This window comes from Diceros bicornis, chromosome 15 (assembly GCF_020826845.1).
Source record: "Diceros bicornis minor isolate mBicDic1 chromosome 15, mDicBic1.mat.cur, whole genome shotgun sequence".
In the NCBI taxonomy this organism is placed as follows: Eukaryota; Metazoa; Chordata; class Mammalia; order Perissodactyla; family Rhinocerotidae; genus Diceros; species Diceros bicornis.
The window spans coordinates 1,702,999-1,720,282 of NC_080754.1; positions in this window are offsets into that span (position 1 = coordinate 1,702,999).

Below are 17,284 nucleotides of genomic sequence, written 5' to 3' on the forward strand. Positions count from 1 at the left end.
AGAGAAGTAAACATAATAATTTTCATGTACTATTTGTATGTAGGCATAAATGTCATTCTGAAACTTGTGCTCAGAGTTTAAATCTTGGCTCCATAACTTCACAGCTCTGTGACGATGAGCAAGTCGTCTGAACCCTGTTGTGCACAGTCTGTCTGGAAATGGTGATGATAATAGTACATCTGCCTCAGGGGGTTGTTATGAGAGTTAAACTGCTAATATACAGAAAGCGTTTGGAATAACACCAGGCGTGTCGGCGTTTGCCGTCATGGTCACCGTGGCTTTTCTGTTCAACATTTAGAGCCAATTCCTCTGCTTCAAGCACTAGGAATCTTTGCTGTCTACACAGCAATCAACACCACCACCCTCCTTTCTTACAGGGACTCTAATAAGCTGGCAAATTCAGAAATAATTTAATCTTTATGAAATGTGGAAAAAAAATATTCCTAGATATGCCCCCCATTCTTGAAAATAACAGCAGTTTCTCCCATTTTTAGGACTAAGAGTTGGTCAGATGAATGACCAGCCTGAGGGAAATTAAACCCTGGCCTTTAAAAGCACCAGGAAAGTCAGGAGCAGTTTAGAGGGTAGAACATCCCAGACTGCTATTTTGGAAGATGTCTCCAATATAGACTTGAAGCTACAGAAAAAAGATAGCGTAAAATATTCATTAGTCAAAGAAATGTGGCAGGTTCAAAGTCAGAGCTATCTACTAAAACAGACACAAGACTAAACCATGTCGGATCTAAAAGACAGTTCTAGACAAGACTAACTCAGTGTCAACATAGCAAACATCCGCTGGGCTTTCAGAATGGAAAAGGTAGTTATTGGAGCTGAGCTACTGGTCATTTAGCCAATCAGATATTACACGGGAAACAAAAAACTATTGTCACTAAAAACCTGTATTTTTCTTGCATAGATGAGCTCACAAGGGACCAAAAATTATTAGGGACCAACAATGAAGAGGAAACTGAAAGGTGAGTGCCGTGGTATCTCAGAAGTCGAAGCTGCCCTGAAGAACTGTGACCCCAGATTTCAGCCAGGCCCAGATGGAAAAGGAAGACCCACACGGTGGGGTAGGAACTGATGCCCACGTAACGCCAGAACACGCAAAGTGCAACCGTCTCAGTGAAAGGGAAAACTATCTAATCAACAAACAAACAAAAAACCCTGCTTTCAAAACCTTAAGAGAAGTTTCTCAAGAAGCAATTCTCTCTTGAACCAGACAGCGGGTGGACAAAACAGCATATCCCAAAAGTTCGATACAAAAGTGCTCTCTTTCCAAGGGATTTGCATTTGAAATCTGACGCCAGTAAGTAAAACTGAAGTGCTTCCGTATTGGAAAAATCACGAGTACTTTTTGGAGGAATGGGCTCTAAGATAAACTCTAAGAATTCCTGCCAGTTCATGTGCATAACATACAAGTTCATATTAAATACAGCAGTCAGTTAGCATATGAACAGGTGTTTCAATAACGAAGAACAGCAGGAGGAAACAGGAAAGGATGAAGAAAACTTACTTAATCTAAGGTGCATCTTAGATTTTAGGAGATACTTGGTATTCATGCCTATGTTTTTAGCCAGGATTCCATTGCAGAAATAAAACCGCAGTACAGCCACCATACAAAGTTTAATCTCCAGTGCCAGTGTCTTACTATTCTGCTCTGAGGCCCCCCTGCAACTTCCAAGTCTAGCTCAGTAGATCGCAACCTTGTTGGAAAGAACATCTTTTTTTGGTAACAAGTATTGTATAACACATTCTTTACTAATTCAAAGATAATATAATCTATAATACATGTTTTAAAATCTATATATTTATATCTGTAAATGTACATGCATCTAGTGCTCTACATAATATGAAAAAATATAAAGAAAATTAGTTTTAGTAAAATCATACATAACTCAACATGTAACTACTGGATCACATTATTAGTGAAAACATAATGACAGGTTCATAACCTACATGTGGAATCACCTGGAAGGTACAAATCCAAATATAGATTCATGCAGCTATGTTATTGGTAACTCAAGTCAAAAGTACATCTGCCACTGGTGATTTGAGATTTTTAAACTGTAAACAACTCTTTGTAAAATCCAAACACAGGAAATACAGACTTCCCTCAGTTTTTACTTAATATGGTTGTTGCTTTCTATAAAATTTTTATTAAACCATATTAAAATCTGCAAAATTGAGTTAGTTCTAGTTCCAAATGCGTTGTTGGCTTCAGTTCCCGGTTCCTGTGGGGGAAGAGATGGGACTGCCCATGAGCTTCAGGAATCTACCACTCATGAAATGTCTGAGCCACGTCAGTTCTCGCGGCAAACAGCCCCCATTCCTCGTATAAAACAACTCGTACTTGTAAATACTCGCTCGGTGTTGACAGAGCACTGTGGAGAACCACTGGCTCAGAATAGATTTAGATGATTATTTCAACATGTGATCACATATGTACCTGATAATTTCACTTCCTTGTTACTTTGAATTTTAAAGAAAATGAAGAAAACTTTAGAATGAAGATTGGACTAGAGCCCTCTTGCTTCTATTTTGTTGCGAAATATTCTTTTAATTTGTTAATAAGCCAAGCACTAAAATGTTTTAGGCAAAAAAGCATAAAAATTATAATTTCAGCAACAATTAGATTACTGAAAACTGTTAAAAACAAAGAAGATTGTGGTTAATATTACTCAAGATGACAGAACTCTTGGCCAAATCACTCTTGAAGATGTCTGTCAAAATTGTCACAAGATGTCACTTGTTAAATGTGACATTTTCATGGGAGATTGGTATATTCTAATCTCAATCACCTTAGATGAAATACATAGACAAGTGCCATGTGCATTAATTATTGTTTCACAACGTACTTTCATATAATAGAAACAAAATCTGACTTTTCACTCAGAATCAGTTTACTTATTTTAAAATATTTTATGTTTACTCAACAGTGATTAAAACAAAAATCTCCTTGACTCTCCTTGCCAGTAATAGGCAAGTTTCAAATAATTATTAACTTCTTGAAAATATCAGCTACAGAAGAATATGTTTGTTGCTTGAGTAACAGCTGTAGAGTTTGGAATCCACCCAGACTAAAACACACAGTTCACTAATTCAACCAACCAGCCGGTTTCCTAGAAGGTGGAACTACACTGCAAAGAAATCACATTTGGTTCATGCTATATTGGAGTTTATAGTCTAGTGGAAGATAAAGAAATAGAAATTAAGATCCTTGAAGTAAAATGTTTTATTGTCTTGTCAAAAGCTGGTACTAAAATCGTATTGGTGCACAACACAGATATAAAAAGGTGATGCAGCACTGGACAATTTTCGTAAAGCTCAGAATAAAATACATTTTTGGTGGCAGAGAATAAAACATTCTGAGTTTTTTGTATTAACATGCATGTGTGTATAAACTAATTAGTAAAGGAATAAACAACAGAAATGTGATTTTTTTTCATATCTGAATGAGTAAAATCAACCTTTTTAGAAATGTCGTAAGTAATTAAATTGATTTTGATACATGTAAATGACCAATCTCTAACTGTCGATTCAATTTTCTCATTCATTCATGAAAAGCTATTGATTTCACACTATGTTAAATAATTGTGCAAGACAGTGTACCATGAAGAAAACAATATGAGCAATCATATGGAAGTTTCACAATTGAGGATATGCAAATAGTTTTGTAAAGACAGACAGGGTGGACTTGGAAATTGGAGAGAAATGAAAGGCAGGGGTGAGCGCGGTCCTGATCATAACAGACTCTGTACATCATTTTGGGAGTTGGAAATTTATCCTGAAAATGCTAAAGGGGGATTGGGAAATTTTAATTAAGAGAATGGCATGATCAAATTTTTATTTTGGAAATATAGCTATCAACACTATGGAGGAGAGAGAGGATGGAGGAGAATGGACTTAGAAAAAAAATTTTTTTCCGTGTAGATGATTTTAGAAATGGAGACAAAATATTCAGAATCAGCAAGAGGAAAAGAGGAATAAATTTGTAATAGAAACAATGCAGGAGAATCTAAACTCTATTCCCTGTTGTTTCCAGAAATTATAGCTGTTCTTCAATCGTGGTGTAAACATGGCTGGTCATTGGTTTTAATCGCCATGTATATAATTATACTCCACTTATCAACTCTATGATGCTATAAATTACACTGAATCATGATTTTGTGTTGCTAGTTAAGAAAAATGAGTAAACTGCTAGCTTAACTAGTACATAATGCTAAATTGCCATTGATGGTAGAATGGATCCCAATTTCACAGATAATAAAATGAGAAGAACTGTGCGTCTTAGAATTGATAAAATACATTTTTTATTTCATAATATGAGCTCAGGTTTTCTTAAGAAGAGTTTTTCTTTTATCAAGCTCATTTGAAAGAACACACATATTTGGAATTAATAGAAGATGTTACAAGTTTGGGGGATCCATGGAATTTTCAGACACCTAAATGCGCAGGGCAGCCCTTCGAGAATGACAGAGCTGGAGCAGAATCCCCCCGGTCGCTGCACACGAGGGAGAAGCAGTGATGGTGCTGCTTGCGGTTTGTGTTTTGTTTACCACTCTGTTTGTAAAGGGAACTTAGATCCTTGATTTCTTCTCTCTCTCAATTACAACGTCCTTGTCTCCTTATCTTTCTGCTTCTCCTAATTTTGCCCAATCATTTTCACCTTTAGGTCACACACTTGTTTTTACAGGCCCTGGTGTGTTACACAATGACTTTCATGTGGTCATCTCTCAAAAATTGCTTGTCGAATAAATAGATTAATTAATGAATTCTGACTCCTCAAGTTTTGCACTAAACAATAAACAATGAAACTGATGTGAATTAAGTAAACATTCAAATTTGGAAGTTTTAAAATTTCTCAAGATACCTATGTAAATTTAAGGGTCTTAGCCATTTCAAATTCTTTGTGGAATACAGAAGTAAAAAGAGATGAAAAGTGTAGAATCTAAAATACAAACTTCAAATTTCAACAGTTGCTCTCACCTTGCTCAGTCCCTTTCAAATATCTTATAGTAGCAGTCAAATATTATAAGGATTTTCCATAAGATAAATATACTTGGGGGAAATGATGTGAAAATTGACAAGTGACTTTTGGGGGAAACCAAATATAGTTGTGATAAAATTCTCAAACTTTTTATTATAGGGATCTGGGATAACAAGGTATTTAGTAACATAAACAATAAAGATTCCAAAAATCAATATCTAGATGATTTCCAAGCATACAACTTTTCCAGCTTTCATGTAACACATATTTATGAAATTAAATCTTTCAAATCAGCTATTCAATGTCTGAAAATCATTCTGATGTTCACAACAATACCTTTTAAATTTCTTTCTCTGGTTAGCCAGTATGCTGTTCCCCGACCACAGTTTCCTGCCAATTAGCCCAGTATTTATAGTTATCTGTTTAAACTCATGTGTAATTATAGGAATTTTGAGAGGGAAAACCGTCACTGATTCCATTCTCACATCTGTGAACAGACCTAACGGTTTTCATACTAATTCATTTTTGTGATCTCTCATTTCAAACTGGACCCCACAGTATATTTTACTTTTACTTTGAGCAGCAAAATAGACCACCGATGAAAAAGGATTCATCCAATTACTATGAGCAAAGTAGCTTTAAATTCCTTTAGATATCTGCTAGCGAGATATAAAATGACACTTCCCGGACACATCAATAGCACAATAGGGCCGTTATTGATTTTCATATCATGTTCTCCAGTCTGAGATGGCTCTCTTGAGGACTCCACTTCCCAGCAGGAAAAAATTGCCTTTTCTGCGTTTGAATTCTCAGGTCTATTAATGCATCCCTAGCTGGAGACAGTGTCATTTTAGTTCTATTTCTCTGTAGTTGATACATCCACACCATGCTATTGTAGTGCCCTAATGGATCCTAGGGTTGTAGGTCAAAGTACGAAAACAAAAAAATGAAATTGCTTAGGCTGTGAATCAATAAAAAAGACTCTTAACACTTCTTCTAACTATGAAATGTGCAGCCAATGAAGTGTGATAAGTGCATTCAACCTTGTACTAAAACTATAAATAGAATATTTCTAACTCTCAGCATTTAAATGCTCAAAATGAAGATAAATGGTTACTATTATTGCTCAATGTACAATATCTAGATCAAGAAACCAACCCAAGTGCATTTGTTACGTTGACTCAAATGTTGTGCTATAATCCTTTCAAAAGTTACCTCAAAATGACATTGGATACCCTTCCATTATCACCCACCCTAAATAATCTAATTTAATTTAAAATTCTGTGGGATAGGAAAACTATTCTCATCTTTTAAATTGACCTCCCTAAAATCATCTATTTGACAGTTAAAATTGCTTTTAGTGATTGCTATATAATAAAAAAATAAATTTAAGTTTGAAATTCATTGAGATAAAATACAAAGAATAAAGATAGCACTATAGCATTTCAAAGTGAGAATAAAATGCTTTTATCCATGGTCTGCAAATTTATTTCTAATAACTAAAGCTTTTACAGATTTTGATATTTTTATTATCTAATGATTTATTTCATCATTCAACAGTTAATGTCTACATATTGATTCATTGTGTAACTACTCTATCCCTAGAAATGACCCACAAATTATTACCAAAGGGACTATGCCAAATATTTCAGAAAATAATCTATTTTTTCAGCCAATTCAAGTTCCACGTTAACCTTTTTTCCTGGTATAGTTATTAAAAATACAAATTCAACAAAATTTTATTTCTGTTCTTTCCATTTCACTCTTTCCATTTCTAGTCTTCTTTACTAATCTAAACTAGTTGCCTTAGTCAAAATATCAGATCAGGGATGTATTCCCTCAGTAATGTGGAATAAACTTCCGTTTTTCATGATTTTTTAAAGGATTTTTCTATTGCCTTTTGCAATAATAAGAATATAACTTGTATTGTCATTTCATTAGCTGAATCTTCATCGATCCCCATAACAAACTTTCTTAGCAGAATGGTAATAAATATTTTGAATATGTGATTGTTTCAGTGGTTGAAACAACTATGTAATATCACAAAGGCCACCCAAAGCCCATGAAATGTTATAGATAACTATAAATGAATGTCCCAAAACACTGGCTATTTTGAAAAGGATAATCTTTTATTAACTGCTGACTAATTATTTAATACTCACAGCTATTTTTATAGTAATAATTAGTTTAAGGGAATGGAATTGATGTTTTGGCTAAAATAGGTTATATAAGAATGTACCTAGAACACAAGTGGTCGCTCATGATATATCTACACTGGAAAACATCACTTAGCTCACTTAGAAATGAATTTTTAATACCACTGTTCTAACTATGAAACTTTTAGAGAGACGGTAGATTTGAGAACAACAAGAGAAGTAATCAGAGGGAGAAAAAAGCCATTTTTTCATTAATAGAGCAAATGGCTTAGATATTATTCCATTAGAAATTCATTTTTTCCCTACTCAAAATATGAATGAATGTAAAATAACTTGACTGGTCATTAAAAATACTCATAGCCATTCAGACAGAGATATGAGTATTATATTTGAAGACCCAGAGAAAAATCATAGAGCTTTAAAGCAAATTGCAAAAAAACAAATGAGTACCTAATTTCTCTGAACTATTAAATACGTGATTGAGAAATCACCGTGGATCAGGATGTGATGCTGACCAAAATATCTGCAGAAGAAAAGAACATTGAATTAGAGCACTTATTATTAAAATCATTACTGACCAAGGGCTTAAGAAATCAACTTAGAATTCTGTGATAACTTTCAACACTACTACTGTTGGAAAATCCACTTGGCTTTTGTTAGGAGACATTTAAAGTAAGGAAAGCACAATGCTGAAAGCATGAGTCTTATGAAATTTGATCGGAATTGATGATAATGTAGAGTGAAAAATATACGATTTTTATTTTTTGATGTGGAAGATTAGCCCTGAGCCAACATCTGTTGCCAATCCTCCTCTTTTTGCTGAGGAAAATTGGCCCTGGGCTAACATCTGTGCCCATCTTCCTCTATTTCATATGTGGGGCACTGCCGTAGCATGGCTCGATAAGCAGTGCGTAGGTCTGCACCTGGGATCCAAACCCACAAACCCCAGGCTGCCAAAGCAGAGTGCACGAACTTAACATCTATGCCACTGAGCCAGCCCCAATGATTTCTTTTTTAAGAAAGTGATTTCAGTCTGATTTCTCTCCCTAAAAAACACAGATATCATAAGACCACCAGCCAACCATAATCATGACAGTGTATTGGCTATGGCCATTATTTTAATCAAACTCTGTACCAATAATATGTCTTTCAATAATACGTCCTCCAACATTGAAAATAACATGTTTTTACTAAAATAATGCAATCTCAAACATTTACCCATTTTCCCTTTAATTAGCATTTAGTTTTCAATCATGGTATTGTAAAACTTGAAACTATATGTGTGTATAAACACACACACACACACAAAAGTGTTAGACACAATATTTAAAATATTTTATGCATTGTTAAAGATAGAACCCAAAGTTTCCAGAGAAGGTATATAAATGTTACTATTGATGTTTCAGCCAAAATTGGAGGGAGGAAAATTTTTCTCCCTAAATATTATCTAATAGTAAACTTTTCAGAGTGGTGTGGATAAAATTTTGAGCAAGGAATCAAAAGGATTTTAAAAAGTGGTTACAGAAAACTAAAGCAATGGCAGTAAAACAGTTATATCAAATGTCGATAGTGCCAAGTGGCCCAAAAGAGTGGCTTCAAACCCTGACCAGCTGCCAGAACCCACGGGGCAATGAATGCTCTTCATCTCTGTGCTTTGTCCTATTTGCAGAGCATAACTTGAAGAACACTATACAGTGTGTTTCTCGCCCGCCTGGTGGCATAGTGGTTAAGTTCACATGCTCCGCTTTGGCAACCCGGGTTCACAGGTTCAGATCCTGGGTGTGGACCTACACACCGCTTATCAAGCCATGCTGTGGCAGCACCCCACCTACAAAATAGAGGAAGATGGGCACGTATGTTAGCTCAGGGTTAATCTTCCTCACCAAAAAAAAAAAAAGGAAGAAAAGAAAAGTGACTCTAGAACACAAAGAATACACCTTGATGATGCCATAGTTAAGAGGAAGTGAAGAATTCTGAAACAGTAATTTGGGGAAGATTCAAACAACACCTGTAATTTAAACATGGCTACATCATTCTTTTTATAGAAAATCATGGCATCACGAGAGTATTATTGTTTTTTTTCCCCCCAACGCCCCAGTAGATAGTTATATGTCATAGCTGCACTTCCTTCTAGTTGCTGTATGTGGGACGCGGCCTGATCATGGTCAGAGAAGCAGTGAGTCGGTATGCGCCTGGGATCCAAACCTGGGCCGCCAGCAGCGGAGGGCGCGCACTTAACCGCTAAGCCATGGGGCCGGCCCAAGAGAGTATTATTCTTGATGGCAATTTATTGGGAAAATTTTAGGCCATGAGGTTATTTACAATTTTAGTATTTTTGAAAGGTGCATTTTCCTCTTTAATTGAAACTGATAATAAGATAGATTTCTCTATTTTGCTTTGTCAGCCATGGGTAGTTATTTTTTCCATCTTTGTTGAAGTATAGTTGACAAATAAAAATGTTATATATTTAAGATGCATACAAATTGATGTTTTGATATATGTATACATTATGAAATGATCATCATGATCAAGCTAATTAACATACCCATCACCTCATTTGTTATTATTTTCTTTTCTTTTTGTATGTATGTGTGATAAGAACACTTAAGATCTACCCTCAGCAGATTTGAAGTCTACAATACAGTATAGGTAACTACAGTCACATTGCTGTACATTAGATCTCCAGAACTTGTTCATCTTGCATAACTGGAAATACATACCTCTTGACCAATATCTCCCCATAGCCCCTTCCCCCAGCCCTTTGGCAACCACCATTCTACTCTGCATCTATGAATTTGACTATTTTAGTTTCCACATATAAGTGAAATCATCCAGCATTTGTCTTTCTGTGCTGGCTTTTTTCACTTAGCATAATATTCTCCAGTTTCATCCATGTTGTTGCAAATGGCAAGATCCTTCTTTTTTAAGGCTGAATAATATTCCACTGTATGTGTGTGTGTGTGTGTGTGTGTTTGTGTGTGTGAGCGTATATATATATGCCACATTTTCTTTATCCATTTATCTGACTATGGACATTTAGATTTCCATATCTTGGCTATTATGAATAATGCTGCAATGAACATGAGAGTGCAGATATCACTTTAGGTAGTGATTTCATTTCCTTTGGATAAATACTCAGAATTCAGATTGCTGGATCATATGGTAGTTATATTTTAGTTTTTTGAGGAACCTCCATACTATTTTCCATAGGGGTTATACCAATTTACATTTCCACCAACAGTGCACAAGTGTTCTAATATCTCCAAATCCCTGTCAACTCTTGTTATCTTTTGTCTTTTCGATGACAGCCATTCCAAATGGTGTGAGGGGATATATCATTGTGGTTTTGATTTGCTTCATTATGAACAGGAAACCAAGATTAAGCTGCACATATCACAAAAGGATAAGTAGTTTTAGAGGCAAATTATATTTTTGAGTTGCTTTTAATAATGCCATTAGCATCTCTGACTATGTATTCTTAAACATACTGCCAAAAAGAGACAAAATATCTTGGAGGAAGACCTAAGGCCACAGCTCAATATCACAGTAAGAAAACAAAGAAAATCAACCCAAATTATATACATATGTATATATGTATATATTTTTCTTATTAAAAAGAAAGACTAAAAGTTCATGTCTTCTTGAGTATCCACTTGGACCGTCAAGTTGCAGTACTTTAAACCCAGCTTTTTGTTTCAAATCTCTATTAAGTGTTTCTTTGGGACAAAAGCCATTCTTCAGGGTAGTGATTTCACCTTCTTTTAAGACTATACATGATGATCATCTAGAGAATTAAAAAGTGGAATTAAACACTTATACTAAACCACTTTATTCCATAAAAGTATAAAACCTTACTTTTTGACCATCTTGGGAGCCAGAGAAAGAGGGAGAAAGAGAAATGGAAAACAGTGTGAATTCCCATGAAAAAAACTCAAGTATAAATTTTATTTATTTATTTTGCCTCTTTCTCTTTTCCACTAAATTTACACTCCTCTGGCATATTTTGAATGGATTTTTTGTTGTAATATCATGGACATGAAGTTATAATAAGAAGAGCACCATAAAAAATTATATCTATAATGTCAAAGATTTTAAGTAAGATATTTCCTTTCAGGATATACAAATAATCTAAATTAACAGGAGTTAAGATAATTCACCTATGGCAAGATATATAGTTGTGTGATTTTCAGAAGAACGAATAACACTGTACTCAAGTTAAGCAATCTTTATGCTTATTTTTAAATTGCAAATTAACAGATTCAAAATTGCCTGGGCAAGTCTCAATTTTAGAAGCTTTGTACTTTACTTTTTTCTCATTCAACATCTTCTAACAGAGATATGTAATTTGCTTCTGACCAACTCTAAGTGAAGTAACAGTGGCTTTAGCAAAAAACTGAATACCAAAATCATCTATTTTAATATACTCAAAACTCTGCTAGCAAAACAATAGTAAATTTTAGAATGGATAAAACTGAAAAAGCAAATTATTATCAGTGGTTTTCTTTGAAAGACTGTAACATAATATGGATTATTTTTAAATGTTTTGTACTAAGCATTTCACATTCACTTGCAATAGACATATCATTCCTAAATTTTGCAAAGGCTCTGTTTTAACAACACGATGATTGACAATCTAGTTGTAAGGTATATATATCTACTGTTTTTAAAATGACAGAAATTTAAATTTTTTGCAATTAATACATGTTATTTCCTTATTTAGATCAAAAAAGTAAAAAGATATTGTTACTACACAAGGGGCACAATCTGCTCACCGTGAGACAAAAGCCAATCGTCAAGGGGCAAGATGGTAGAGAAGAAAGGGCAGTTTATTACAGCTTGCTAGCAAGGGGGAAGATGGCCGACTAATGTCTGAAAGAACCATCTTAAGGGGGCACAAAATCTTACAGCGCTTATATAGGCCATTGGGTTATTGGGGAGCGGGTTAGGAATGTTGACTTTCTGGTGTTACAGACTGGGAGTGCCACACCAGATCTTTCAGTTTTCATTGAAGTTGATATCAGCATAAACTCTCTGTTCAGGGGTCATCACATCCTAAGGAACTCAAAAGTACAAAGTTATCATCTTATCGCAGCTGAGAGGATCATGCACAAGCAGGGGTGGTAAAATCTGCAGAGCAGTTAGATCTCCTGGAGGGTGCAGATCCAGCTGGGTTAGTTTTTCAGAGGTCATTCAAAGTTACAATAAGGTTTTTCTTTTCTACAATGTGCTTCCCTTATGTCAACCTTGTCTCCAGCTGGTATCAATATTACAGTTTTATGGAATTTTTTTAATAACTGTAATATATTTTCCAATGTCTAGAGGAAAAGCAACTAAGAATTTTTTTTGTCAGTGAATATGAGGTGCTCCAGCTTATAAATTAGTATCTGAAGTTCATCTCAACTTACAGGTGGGGACTGTCATGGAAAATGTAATTAAAAACAAAATCTCTGGGCCGGTCCCATGGCTTGGCCGTTAAGTGCACGTGCTCCACTGCCGGTTGCCTGGGGTTTGGATCCCCGGCGCGCACCAACGCACTGCTTGTCCGACCATGCTGAGGCAGCGTCCCAGTACAGCAACCAGAGGGGTGTGCAGCTATGACATATAACTGTCTACTGGAGCTTTGGGGAGAAAAAGGGGGAAAAAAAAAGGAGGAGGATTGGCAATAGATGTTAGCTCAGGGCCGGTCTTCCTCAGCAAAAAGAGGAGGATTGGCATGGATGTTAGCTCAGGGCTGATCTTCCTCACAAAAAACAAAAACAAAAAACAAAACAAAACAAATATCTTCGCAATCCAGAAAACCTCTCCACGGATACAAGAGGGAGAGAAAGCTTTCTTATATAACAAGCATTAAACCTGGATGTCATGTGCATCAAAGCAGTCTGCTAAAGAGACTGCAAAGATGGAAAGAAAGCTCACTCTTTTATGTAGCCAAGCAGATGCAGACACTTGTGTACATGTTCTCACGATAAACCATAGCTAGTCCTCAAGTCAGAGGACTTGGCAGCACAATTTGTCACACGTTACTCACGCTACTTTACTTGGTAATTGGGGTGCCCCTCTGTGTAGCTAATTGGCTTTATCCAAAGGAAAAATAAACTACTCATATCTTCATAACGGGAGGTAGTTTTGCAACTTGGAGCAAGATGCCCCTGTAAGTTAGGCTCCTATCCTCCTGCAGAAACGGGGAGGGTGAAATGGGGGCCATCCTCCCTGACGTTTACATTTCAAAGAGACAGCTCCCAGATCCTTGAGGACAGCTTTCCTGGATCATAAGGTTGGTAAGAGGCTCATTTAGCTTTTAAAAAGATTTACATACATTTCAAACAGACAGAGAAAGAACTTACAATCAGAAGTTTTCTAAAGTAAATGCTCCACAAAAGGGAGTGGGAGGAGTCTCTTTATTTCCACTAGGGAAATTTTTTCTTTTTTGATTTGTATCTACCCTCGCAGCACCATCTGTACGGACTTATCCTAAGCATCAACTCAAGTCCCAAGACAATAAACATTTAATTTGCAAGTTGTTAGTTCTGTTATTTTTATCTATACTTTTGCTTCTTTTACTGCTTATACTTCTTACACTGTTTGCTACATTTAAAAATACATAAACCTGTTAGAATGGCTGTTATCTAAAAAAAACACCAAAAGATATGAAATGTTGGGCGAGGATGTAGAGATACCAGAACACTTCTACACTGTTGGTAGGAATGTTGAGGGACACAGCTACTACAGAAAACAGTATGGAGGTTCCTCAAAAACTTAAAAGTAGAACTACCGTATAATCCAGCAATCCTACTTCTGGGTATTTATCCAAAGGAATTGAAATCAGTATCTCGAAGAAATATCTGTACTCCCATGTCCATTGCAATACTATTCACAATAACTGAGATATGGAAATAACCCAAATGTCCATCACCAGATGAATGGATAAAGAAAATATAGTATTTACAAACAATGGAGTGTTATTTAGCCTTTGAAAAGAAGGAACTCCTACCACCTGGGACAACATGGATGAACCTGGATGCCATTACGCTAAGTGAAACAAGCCAGTCTCAGAGTACAAATACTTATGATTCCACTTACATGAGTTTTCTAAAAAGTCAAACTCATAGAAGCAGAGAATAGAATGGCGATTGCCAGGTGCTGAGGGGAGGAGGAAATAGGGAGCTGTTTTTCAATGGGAATAAAATTTCAGTTATGCAAGATGAAGAAGTTCTAGAGATCTGCTGAACATTGTAGTGCCTATAGCTAACAACACAGTATTGTGCACTTGAAAATTTGTTAAGCAGGTAGATGTCATGTTAAGTACTTACCAGACAAAAAAAGAGAGCCAAAAGGAAACTTTTGACAGTGATGGGTATGTTTGTTACCTTGATTGTAGTGATAGTATCATCAGTATGTGCATATGTCTAAACTCAGCAAACTGTATACAGTAAACATGGGCAGCTTTTTGTATATCAAGTACACCTCAGTAAAGCTGTTTAACAAAAAGAGAAAAATTACATAAACATGCATTTTTCACAAGCTTCTAAAAGAATATTACACAAGGACTATGCGCTCTCTATAAAACCTTTATTTCTTAGGACTTTTTAAAAATAAAAGCTGTGTTTTTTATTAAGAACATCAAAACATCTTTTAAGATCATTAACATTGCTATTTATATACGACCACGGAAGTACGCAACATTTGGGCTGCAATCATACAGCTCTGTTTACTGTCTTGGGCAGTAGTATTATTTCCTTGTTATTCTGCACTAAGTCATTCTGTATTGAATCGCAAATAATCCTGGATTTTTACTTGTGATTTGCCACTAAAATATGTACGTAATAAGTCATATTTTTTGGAAATAATGATTCTTTTTCAATACGTGTTGCTTGAATATATGTATGCATACATTATTAAATTATACACTCTAATTAAAATCACTGAGTGAATAAACTTATTTCTATCATCACTAATATTTGAAAAGGTCACATAGAAATGATTTCAAACTAATGCCAATAACATCAGTATTATTATTCCAAAGAAAGATTAAGTAACACTTTCCGGCATCATTGAGACATAAGGAAATCCTCTCTAAGTTAAAGAAAACATATTAGCAAATTATTACATAAGTTAAGCCATTTTAAAGATCTTGTAAAAGCAGTACTAATATAAAAATAGCTATCTATATTAATTTAATAAAACTTGCCAGCAACCAAATTTCTAATTAATAAATTCCATACGCTTTCCATAATTGTTCAATTAATTCAAAAATATTTATTTATATGTGATTTTAATTATCTTACTGTTAATATAATTAGACTAGCATGGAGATATTGCATGAATTTAAGCTCAAGTATGATATAACTCATAACATATAATTCATAAGCTCATATAACAATATGTTATTGTATCAAACTGTTTGAGGAGACATAATATGCTTATTTATGAAATGTCTACTTTTCTATGGGTTCTATGCTTTACTAACAGTTATTAGTTAAATACTGTGAATGCATGTAACATGAGCAGTATTATTACTACTCTATAGATTAGATAAGTAAAAAAAAGCTTGTTTTATTTGCCATTATTAACCCAGACATATAGGAGTGATGGCATTCTAATATAAATTTCTTCTAGGCATGCCTGCACCAGAGCAATGGTGGCAGATATTGGAGAGTTGAATACAGTGTGCTGTTATCAGAGCCAATGATTAACTATGTTCAGAGAGCGTGATATGAAGTGATTTTAGCTAGAGCGCTAGTGGTGAATCACAGAGCTCAGCGCTGACCTTCTCAAAAGTCTCTCAGTGACCAGTTCAAAATTATAGAAACCACATCCAACTTGGAGAGGATAGAGCTGTTCAGAGATAAAATATCAAGTGAATATTTGCATGTTTATTCAAATATATATGTACACACAATCATACAACTATGTTTATATATATGTTATACATATAAACATACATGTAACTATATATAACTATGCATATATTAGGAAACTATGCATAACTATATAAATATATATATACATATATATATAAAGAAAGTGAAATGAACAGCCTGGATCAACAAAATGAAGCTTCATTGTGAGAAATATAAAATAATCTATTTCGTTAAAAATCAGCTCTATACTATGCAGAGCATGAAAGAAATCTAAATGATGGCCGTTCATGTCCAGACCACCTTAAATTCATAGGTCAGAGCGTCACAGCTGCTACTACAGTTGGTTTCTGATTGGACTGGGCTTGATGGAGGCAGAAAATGAAGAACAGGGCAGCCAATGAATCCACTGTGTTCTCTGCTTGTTGGTAACACTTGGAGACCTGTTTTAAGAACCAAGAAGCAAATTTGGGGAGGGCATTAAGAAATATCAGAGCACACAGAAAAGTTTGGCTGAAATTTACAAAGGTAAGAAATTTGATAAAATGAGGAGCCTGGTTTAATCTCGAGAAAATGAAAAATAAAAGGATCATGAAAGTTTTTCAAATACAGGAAAGTTGAGTGTGGGCTTCAAAAAAATGTTGTGACAGCAACAAAGGAGTGGATTATTTGTCTATACTGAATGTAATTCTACCCTCAGTTCAGTCTCCATGAAGCAGTAAGCTGGCATTCCCGCCTCAGGTCTAGCAACTTCCAGAATGTGGGAGCAGATCTCTTGCAAGTGAAAGCCCACTGGCTTTATAGTGACCTGTAGATTGTAGGTCTCTGTGACCAGCAGAACAGTGCACATATTTTCTAACAGGCAAGAGTTACCGACGTTACTAATTCTTGGAAGAAGGGTCAGGGTTTCAAGTGTTCTGGATGGGATAAATACGTTTTTAAGACCATGAATTTGATAGGTATGTATTTCCTAGGAAAAAAGAATTCCTTAAAATACTTGGAAGCAAGTTGATTTGATGTATTTTTCAGACTTCCCATTTTTCTTCCAGCAATATAAAGGGGAATTGGAAAAACCTACAAAAAGTTTATTTTTCATATTGGATTGGTATACATTTCACATATTTTTGTTGTAGCAAAAAATTTAAGATATAAATATATTAATTATACCTCAATAAAGCTGTTTAAAAAAAGTAAAATATTTAAATAGATAATCTGATAGTCTAGGCCCAAAGTGTATGCTATTTTTTACAAATTGCATGAAATGTGACTTTATGATCTTA